Source organism: Tenrec ecaudatus, chromosome 8 (genome assembly GCF_050624435.1).
Source record: "Tenrec ecaudatus isolate mTenEca1 chromosome 8, mTenEca1.hap1, whole genome shotgun sequence".
Classification (NCBI taxonomy): Eukaryota; Metazoa; Chordata; class Mammalia; order Afrosoricida; family Tenrecidae; genus Tenrec; species Tenrec ecaudatus.
Genome location: NC_134537.1, coordinates 146,638,699 through 146,646,941, shown reverse-complemented (window position 1 = coordinate 146,646,941; position 8,243 = coordinate 146,638,699).

Sequence of the window (8,243 nt, the reverse complement as noted above, 5' to 3'; positions counted from 1 at the left end):
TGGACAGGAGGCAAGTGGACGACCCACCTCCTCAGGGCCTGAGCACTAGCTGGGGGTGAGCACGGCTCCACCCAGAAGCTGCAGCTGTGACATCTGCCCTGGGGCCCGAATAGCATCCTCTCAGGTGCTGCTCCCGCTGCCTGGGGGACTCGCTAGGTTTTTCCCTTGCATTTCTGGAATCTTTTCACACGTTTCCTGACAACTCTGTTACTTTGGGTTAAAAACAAACTTTTGCAGCTGTATAACCTTTAGTCTACAAAGATTGTCACATCTGAATTCAGAAAATAACAGTTCCAAACTCCTGCAGCTGACAAGGCCCAAGGTGGAAAAACCAGGGAGGGAGAGAAGAGCTGTAGGCTGCAGATGTTAAGGCGAGAGCCAGAGGAGACCAGGGACAGTCCATAATAGCCAGAAATGCCTGACTTAGGTCACATTTTAGAAAAACAAACTGCAGTGATATCACCACTAAATTAACACCATTCAAGAAAAGTGATTATCAGTACACCGAATCATGGCTCTAGGAATAATAACCAGCGTGGTACAGCATCACACTGGTAAAAGGCCCAGCTTTCAGGGTTAGATTCTGGTTCAAATCTCAGCCATGCTGCTAGTATGGGAGGGGGGAGGGGGTCACGGGGAAATCATCTGTGTTAGTCCTGGTAGACTAGAGAAACAAATCTAGGGAGAGTCGTGTGTATAAGAGAGAACTTTATATCAAAGAGTAAGTGTACATTAAGAAAACATCCAAGCTCAGTCCAGATCAAGTCCGATAACACCCCATAGACCCATACTAGTCCATAAATTCCTCTTTAGACTCATGCAGTCATGCAATGACACAGCATGCAGGAAGATCACAGGCCAGTGGGTAGAAAGTCTTGTGGATCCAGTGGCAGTGGAAGCATCTCAGTGCTGGTGGGGGTCTCCATGTGGCTTCTCCAGCTCCAGGGCTCTGGCTCCATCAGGGTAACTCCATGTGGCTTGTCATCAGGAATATAAAGCAGAGAGATTGTCTCCCGTCTCCAGGTAGGTAGATAGGAATTCCCAGAATCCTCAGGAGAAGGCCATACCCTCACAGAGGCCTCACTGACTCTGACCTGATGGACAGGCTAGACTCCACCCCTTGGCATGTTGACACATTATGTAACTTTCACAAAATGTTTTTGTCAAACATTCATCAGACGCCTTAATCCCTTGTGCCATACCTCATGAGCAGCCTGTCCACATCAGACAGCTGTGAGGCATCTGTGAGAAAGCTTAGTCTCACATAGACCTCAAATCTGTCTGTTGGGTCCTTATACATGTGATTATGTAATGATATATATGTATATATGTATATATATGTATGTGTATATATATATATATATAATACAGCTATTGCATAACATTTGCCAAAAGAAAACTAGAATCCACTGCCATCAAATTGATTCCTACTCAACATTCCTAGACCCTGTCTAGGAGTCCCAAGGCTTTAGGGGAGCAGTCTCGTCTTTCTTCCTCTTTGCCCATCTTGTGTTTTTGCAGTCCAGTTATTACCTTATAAAAATATAACTAGTATTGATAAATACTAATGTGTGGGGGGGAAGGGTTAAAAATGTTGGGTTTTTTCCCGTCAACTTTTTGAAGCGCTTTGTACACACACACACACACACACACACACACACACACACACACACAGTCCCTGACTTCTGAAGTACTTGTTTTATGATGAACTACGCTAATCGGTGTCTGTCATTTTGTTGGTTTGGTTTGGGTACACCTTATTGTTAGCAGCGTGAACCACATACAGTGTTGCTGTGTGCGATTGGCTGATGCGATTCTCAGATGTTCACTTGCAGATGTTCAGTTTTATGCCTTACTGTTCAAAACACTGCCACATCGATTTCATTTCTAAACCAAACCAGGGCCTTCGGTTGCTTGAAAGCATGGATCCACACACTGATCATCTTGCTAACGTCCACAGGTTTGGGAAACAGGGAGAAGTTACTGCGAAACATATGCGTAACAATAAAAAAATAAATGGACCATGCACTGAGACCACGCACCCCTTATTTCCTGACTAGAAGCACCCTGCCCTTCTCAGGGGCAATCCGATGATTCCGCAGTGGAGTTACTGCTGCACCTGACAAAACACCAGCATAATCCTTACTCTTCTTCATCGTCAGAGCACATGCTAATGAGTTTTAGATACAGATGTATTAACAGGTGTCTGTAAGTGTGTTTGGAATGTTTCCAAGCCCCAGTGACAAAGAATTCACCACCATCAAGTCGATGCAGACTCATGGTGACCCTATAGGACAGGATAGAACTGTCCCAGTGAGTTCCCAAGGCGGCAACTCTTTATGGGGTAGAAAGCCTCGTCTTTCTCCAAGGGAGTGGCTGATGGTTTCAAACTGCTGACCTTGCAGTTCATGACTGAAGATGTAACCACTACACTATCAGAGATCCTGAGACTACAAAATCAGTAACATACAAACTGGGGGAAATGTATGTCAGAACCAATTTATGATGGAATTGTGGGACTGGAGCCCTAATTTTACTATCATCTCTCGATCTGTCTCATACTGGCTCTGTTTCTCCAGACACCCCTGACTAAGCCACCATTTTTCTATTCAGAGCTGTTGCTTTCCATCCCCAGTGTCCCCATTCCTTTCACAGTCTCTATGTTCCTCAAAGATGATCAGGCAGCTCTGCTTCTTGGGTGGTCAGTTTTCTCTGCTCCGGGGGGTGTCATTTGCCCTGACAAGAGACTCAAGCTCATTTACAGCAGTTTGGTGCTATTCTGATCTCTTTACTCATCTTGAACTTCGATTTTCTCTCGCCAAAGTTTTCTCAGTAGTCAGTAGATTGTTCTTCTTGGCGAAAAAGGAAGTGGTTAAGTTCTGCTTTCTCTCGGCCAGCCTAAAATGCACACGGCACTGTGTTCATTGATCTACTGCAAACCCAGTGTCCACTTGGCCTTTCTCTCAAGTAGGGGTTCTCCAACTCGCTTAGGATCCTTTTTTGGAATGTGCAGTTCTCCGGACTCGCTCCGCGACCACCACTTTATTGGTTGGAGTAACACTAGCTGCCCAAACGGACCAACTTCAACATGGGCGAAGACTCAAGCACAATAGAATTCTATTTCTCAAGCTCATAACTTCCCAGCTGGACCCTCTCACTGAGTAGGTGATCTTCCTGCACAATAACCCTGGGGCCCCGAGCATTTTCCATTCTTCCCCTTTGCCATCCTCAACAGGAGCTTCCAAGATCTCTGCGGTCGTCTCCTTGAACGTCAATGTTCCGCATCCATCTGGAGAGAGGAAGATTCTAGAGAGTGTGCACGGCACCTTCACGAGCCCAGTCTAGAAAAGGTACACATCCCTTCCACTCACGTTCATTGGCTCATACACAATCACGTGGGCACACCTGACTGCAAAGGAAGCTGGGAAAGGTAGTTGAGGTCGTTTATTGTGCCAACCTGGCTGATAAACACATGTGGGGTTAATTGAAGGGCGGAGAGATAAATGGCTCCGTGAGACTTGCCTTTCTAATTCTCGGGTCTCTTGCTTTGTGATGGGCGGACCAGGCTGCAGCTGCCTTAGCCAGTTCCCTGCTTCAGCTGGCAAGGTTCACTTCCTGCAAGACATCCCCGAGGAGAAGCCACATGGACCTACCCCGATGCAGCCCTAGGTTCTGCAACAGCCGTGTGGAGACCCCTGCCAGCCTGAGATGCTTACATGCTCACTGATTCGGCTTTCCTCCTGAAGTCAGCGTCCTAGTGTGTGTTTTGTGAGATGGAGGAGGACTTTGTGGATTGGTGTCCGACATATGGGTTAATGTTGGACTTGTGGGCTTGGGCAGCACTGGGTTGGGATGTTTTCTTGATGTGCACTTACCCTTTATATAAAAATCTCTCTTATACATATGAGTTTCTGTGGATTTGTTTCTCTAATGTACCCGGACTGACGCAGTGATCTAGTCCAAGAAGAAGAGGAAATGGTTGTGGTGGACAATCTGAAGACAGTCATGGAGTGAGGCTTAGGAATTTGCATTTTTAACAAGCCTCTGAACCGAATCTGATGTCGGGTTCCACATTAAGCAACTTTGCCTTCTCTGACCCCTTTCAGAGCAGCCAAGCCTTCTGTGAGGTGGTCTCCCCTTTCCCTCCAGCTGGCCTGCCAGCCCCACTCTGCTCCTGTCAGATGAAGCACAAGCAGCTTCCCCAGCCTGCCCGGCTCTCTCATTCCTCTCTGAATTGTGACCCTGCTTGTCTGTCCTTCTTCCCATTGTGCACTTGGAGAACCCTTGCTCATCACTCAAGGCCAGACTCAAGTGTAATCCCTTTTCTAAAGCCTTCCTGGCCCACCTGCCCCCAAACAGCACCAACCGGGTTGTCTCTAATGTCCTCGTTCCACCTGTGCAGAATCTCATTATAGAATCGATCGCGCTGAATGACATTTGTTTATCTGTTTGTCTTCCCATTAAACTGGGAGTGCCTGGAGGGCGGCAACCTTTTCTTAATTATCCCTGTATCCTCAGCACCTGGCATCTCACCCAGGCTCCTGACCGTGTCATTCAGTCAGCATTTGCTCCGTAAGAATCCTTAGTGCCGGGCAAATGGTCACATCTGCCCACCGGTTCCTTTCTTGGTTTTCTCTTCCTGTCACATCAGCCAGGCTTCGGTTGCTAGCCTCACAGTTTTGCGGGCCTCCAAGTATACGCCTGGATTTATAACGTATGCTGGTGTGACTGTATGTTTCTGTCTCTTCTCCCCTCTGGGCAGCTGAAGTCAAAGTTCTCCATAGCCACTGCGGCTTCATGACACATTTGCTACTTCTTTCTGAGGGCATTAGCAAGAACACATTCATAACTTCAGGAAGGAGGTGTCCCCCACCTTCCGGAACTATCTTTCCTTTTGCCATCTCATGTCTCTGGCTTGTCAGTTGTCTTCTCATCAGTTCCAATACCCTCCTGTGCCGAGTTGAACTGTGAACTCTATGAAAACCATAGAGTTTTCAAGGCCATCACCTGTCAGGAGCCTGTTCTCAAGGTCACTCTGGGCGAACTCAGGCTTCTATTTGTTTGGCTAATCGTCAAGTGCTTAGCTGTTGGCTCCAACCAGAGACCCATCAGGCCTGCACCCCTTCGAAATCGTTCACTCCTCCCCTCTGTGAAATCACGCACTGCCAAAGGGGCAAACAGATCTGTGTTGGAGGAACTGTGGTCAGAGTGCTTCTTAGAGGCAAGGATGGGGAGGCTTCGTCTTTGGACATGTCCTCAGGAGAGACCAGGCCCTGGAGAAGAACATCGTGTTGGTAACGTAGAGGGGCAGTGAAATAAAAGGGGAAGGCCCTCAAGGAGGTGGGTTGACACATGAGCTTCACCAATGGCCTCAAGCATAGGAATAATTGTGAGGGTGGCGTGGGACCGGGCAGCGTTTCATTCTGTCATGCACAGAGGGTCACTGTGGGTTGGATGGGACTCGGTGTCACCTGACATCAACAACGTCACCAACTTCATGTTCCTTATGTCTCATGAAGCAATGTCTCAGACTTCCATTAGGAAAATAGTACACTTGGGTAGCTACCCAAAAGGTAAAGTCATCTTCTCACAGTGCTGGAGAATAAAAGTCCAAATCACGGTCTCAGCCAGGCTGGTTCCTTCTGTGAGCCCGTCTCCTGGCTGGCTTCCAGCGCCTGCCACCCCTTCTTGGGATTCCTGCGTCCTTCCCCTCTGTGTGTCTCTGGGTCTGCTCTCCTGTTTTCACAGCTCAGCTCAGGTGATTCGATTTGGATCGAACCCTACTCAGGAATGATCTGATGGACGCGACAGAGTAAACACGGTTTCCAGATATGGTCATGTTTCTGACGGTTATCTTAGTAAGCGGCCATTGAGGCCATTGTGACCATGGCCATCCCCTGTGGGCCAACATAGAACTGCACCATAGACGGTTCAGGGCTAGGACTTTGGGGAAGCCCAGTGTGTCTTCTGAGAAGGAACCTCTGCGTGGGTTGACACTGCCAACCGTTCGGTGAGTAGACGGACAGTTAACCTTCTGCATCACCAGGGGCTCGTGTTTGTGGTCATGTTTGTAAAATGTATCTTGAGGGAACATAATTCAATGGACAAGGATTGGGGTGGCAGAAGGTCCCCAATGATTCTGAGGTCCAGATATTCCCAGTGGTATGTCATCCCCCGCTCACACTATGCCGCCGTAAAAGAATAAGGGAAAGATGATGGTGTACTATTTCTGAGATGAGGTTACAGAAGAAGACATTGTATGTCTTGTTTACTTTCCTTGGTCCTTCATATTCTCTCTCTCTCTCTCTCTTTCTCTCTCTCACACATGCGCACACACACACACACGCACGCACACACACAGTAAAGAGGCAGATGCATTAAGGTACCAAGGCCACTGTTATCATGACTACATTGCTACTTTATATGCTCACTCCTCAACTAATGTCACAGACTTGTTGCACTATACTTTTTGTTCCAAAAGTCTAAGGGAGAAACTTTTTTCAACAAGACTACATTATTTTATTTACAATTGTTTCTGAATTTTCAGCAGTGTCTATTCAAAACCTATTTTATTATCTGATACCAACATGCCTTCCTTGATACAATCGGATACCCTGGCCCATCTGCCCGGTTTCTTCCTTTGGGGTGATTTTAACTGTAACGGCCATTTATCTCGAGTGCTTTAGGGCTCTACCCTTTCTTCCATTAAGTGGTCTCTGTTCTAGCTCAGCCCTAAATGTCTTATTTTGCTCCCCGTTGGAACCTGTAAGTTGTTCGAGATGGTTTGGAAGTAGGTGAGTGATAAATCTTAAAATAAATAAAAATAAATGACTGTGCTTCTGAGCAGTTGTATGTGATCAAAATTTCTAATAAGCCAGTCACAGATTCCAGAGCAAAGGAAAAGCTTCACTCGGGAAAGTCTATGCAACCTTTTGTCATGCAAGCTAGTATATCCTTCTATTGTAGCATTTTCAATTTATTTAGGTCAAATCTTCTGAAGGTGTACTTGGAACAGCTGGTAACTATTAGGGCGATTATCACAGATGATGGGGTGTTTTTAAGACCAGCAGTAAACATACATTGGGTACTACGAGTTTGAAGTTTCCGGATGTGTAAACAAGGACAGGACTGGTTTAAGTATTGGGCTGCTAACCCAAGGTTGGCATTTCAAAGCCACCAGCCACTCCATGGGAGAATGATGAGGCTGTCTGGGCCCCTAAGGATTTACAGGCTCAGAAACCTAAAGGAGCAGTTCCACTCTGTCCTGTGGGGTCTCACAATGACTTCCTAACAGCAGGTTTGGTGTTTTTATGGAGGAGGGTGTTAACAGTGAATGCATTAATACTCAATGAGAAGTTGGTGGCTCTCGTTGGTGCCTCAGAGGAAAGGCCTGGAGATCTTCCAAACACTCAGCCATGAAAACACAGGTCTACACACCTGGGGTCACCATGCACGGGGGTTGCCTTAGTGGTGGCTGGTTTGTTTGGTTTAACTGTGAGTTCAGGCCGCGTTTCAGCGGTTGATTAAGTTATCAGTACCTTGCCACAGTGGGTTTCCTGGGGCGGAGCCTCCTGGGGCTACATTGTTGACTTGCTCTGGCTTCCACCAGGAAGCATCTCACAGATTCTCCCTCCCAGACCCCACAGCACAGGGAGTGTATGTTCTGTTACCAAATCATGGTAGGGATAAATGGGAATGATGAATTCCAAAGGATCATGTATCCCTAAGAATCCTAAGTAGCTGAAACCCCTAAATCGGCCTGCTGCAACTAGAGACCTATCTCCAAATCGGAGCAAATGTGGAGAGCTTGACTCCAGCCCCTCTGTCTGCGGGGAGACCAGGGAACACTTCCCTGGACGACGTGGTGTCTTGTGCCGTGAACATGCCAGGAAACCTCAGCTCTGGGGGTGTGGACATAAAACACCGATCCCTCAGACAGACCCTGACACCTGGCTGGGTTCATTAAGCAGTTGATGAAAATGAGATTCTGTGTTCTCTGTCCAAGGCACTGTAGTGTGCCTTCTGTCTCCTGCCCAGCTGGGCTGTGACGGTCCTCTCAGGCAGCCTGGACCAGGGAGCCTCAGTCCTGGTGCCAGTCAAGGCGAGCGGTGTCTTGTCCTGGAGGTGGGAATGCGTGGTCACTGGTCTAACTATGACCTATTAGTGCTCTTCTCTATGACAGTCCTGGCTCTAAGGCCTCTAAGATCCAAAGGGAAGCACAAGACAATGGCACTGAGGGATTC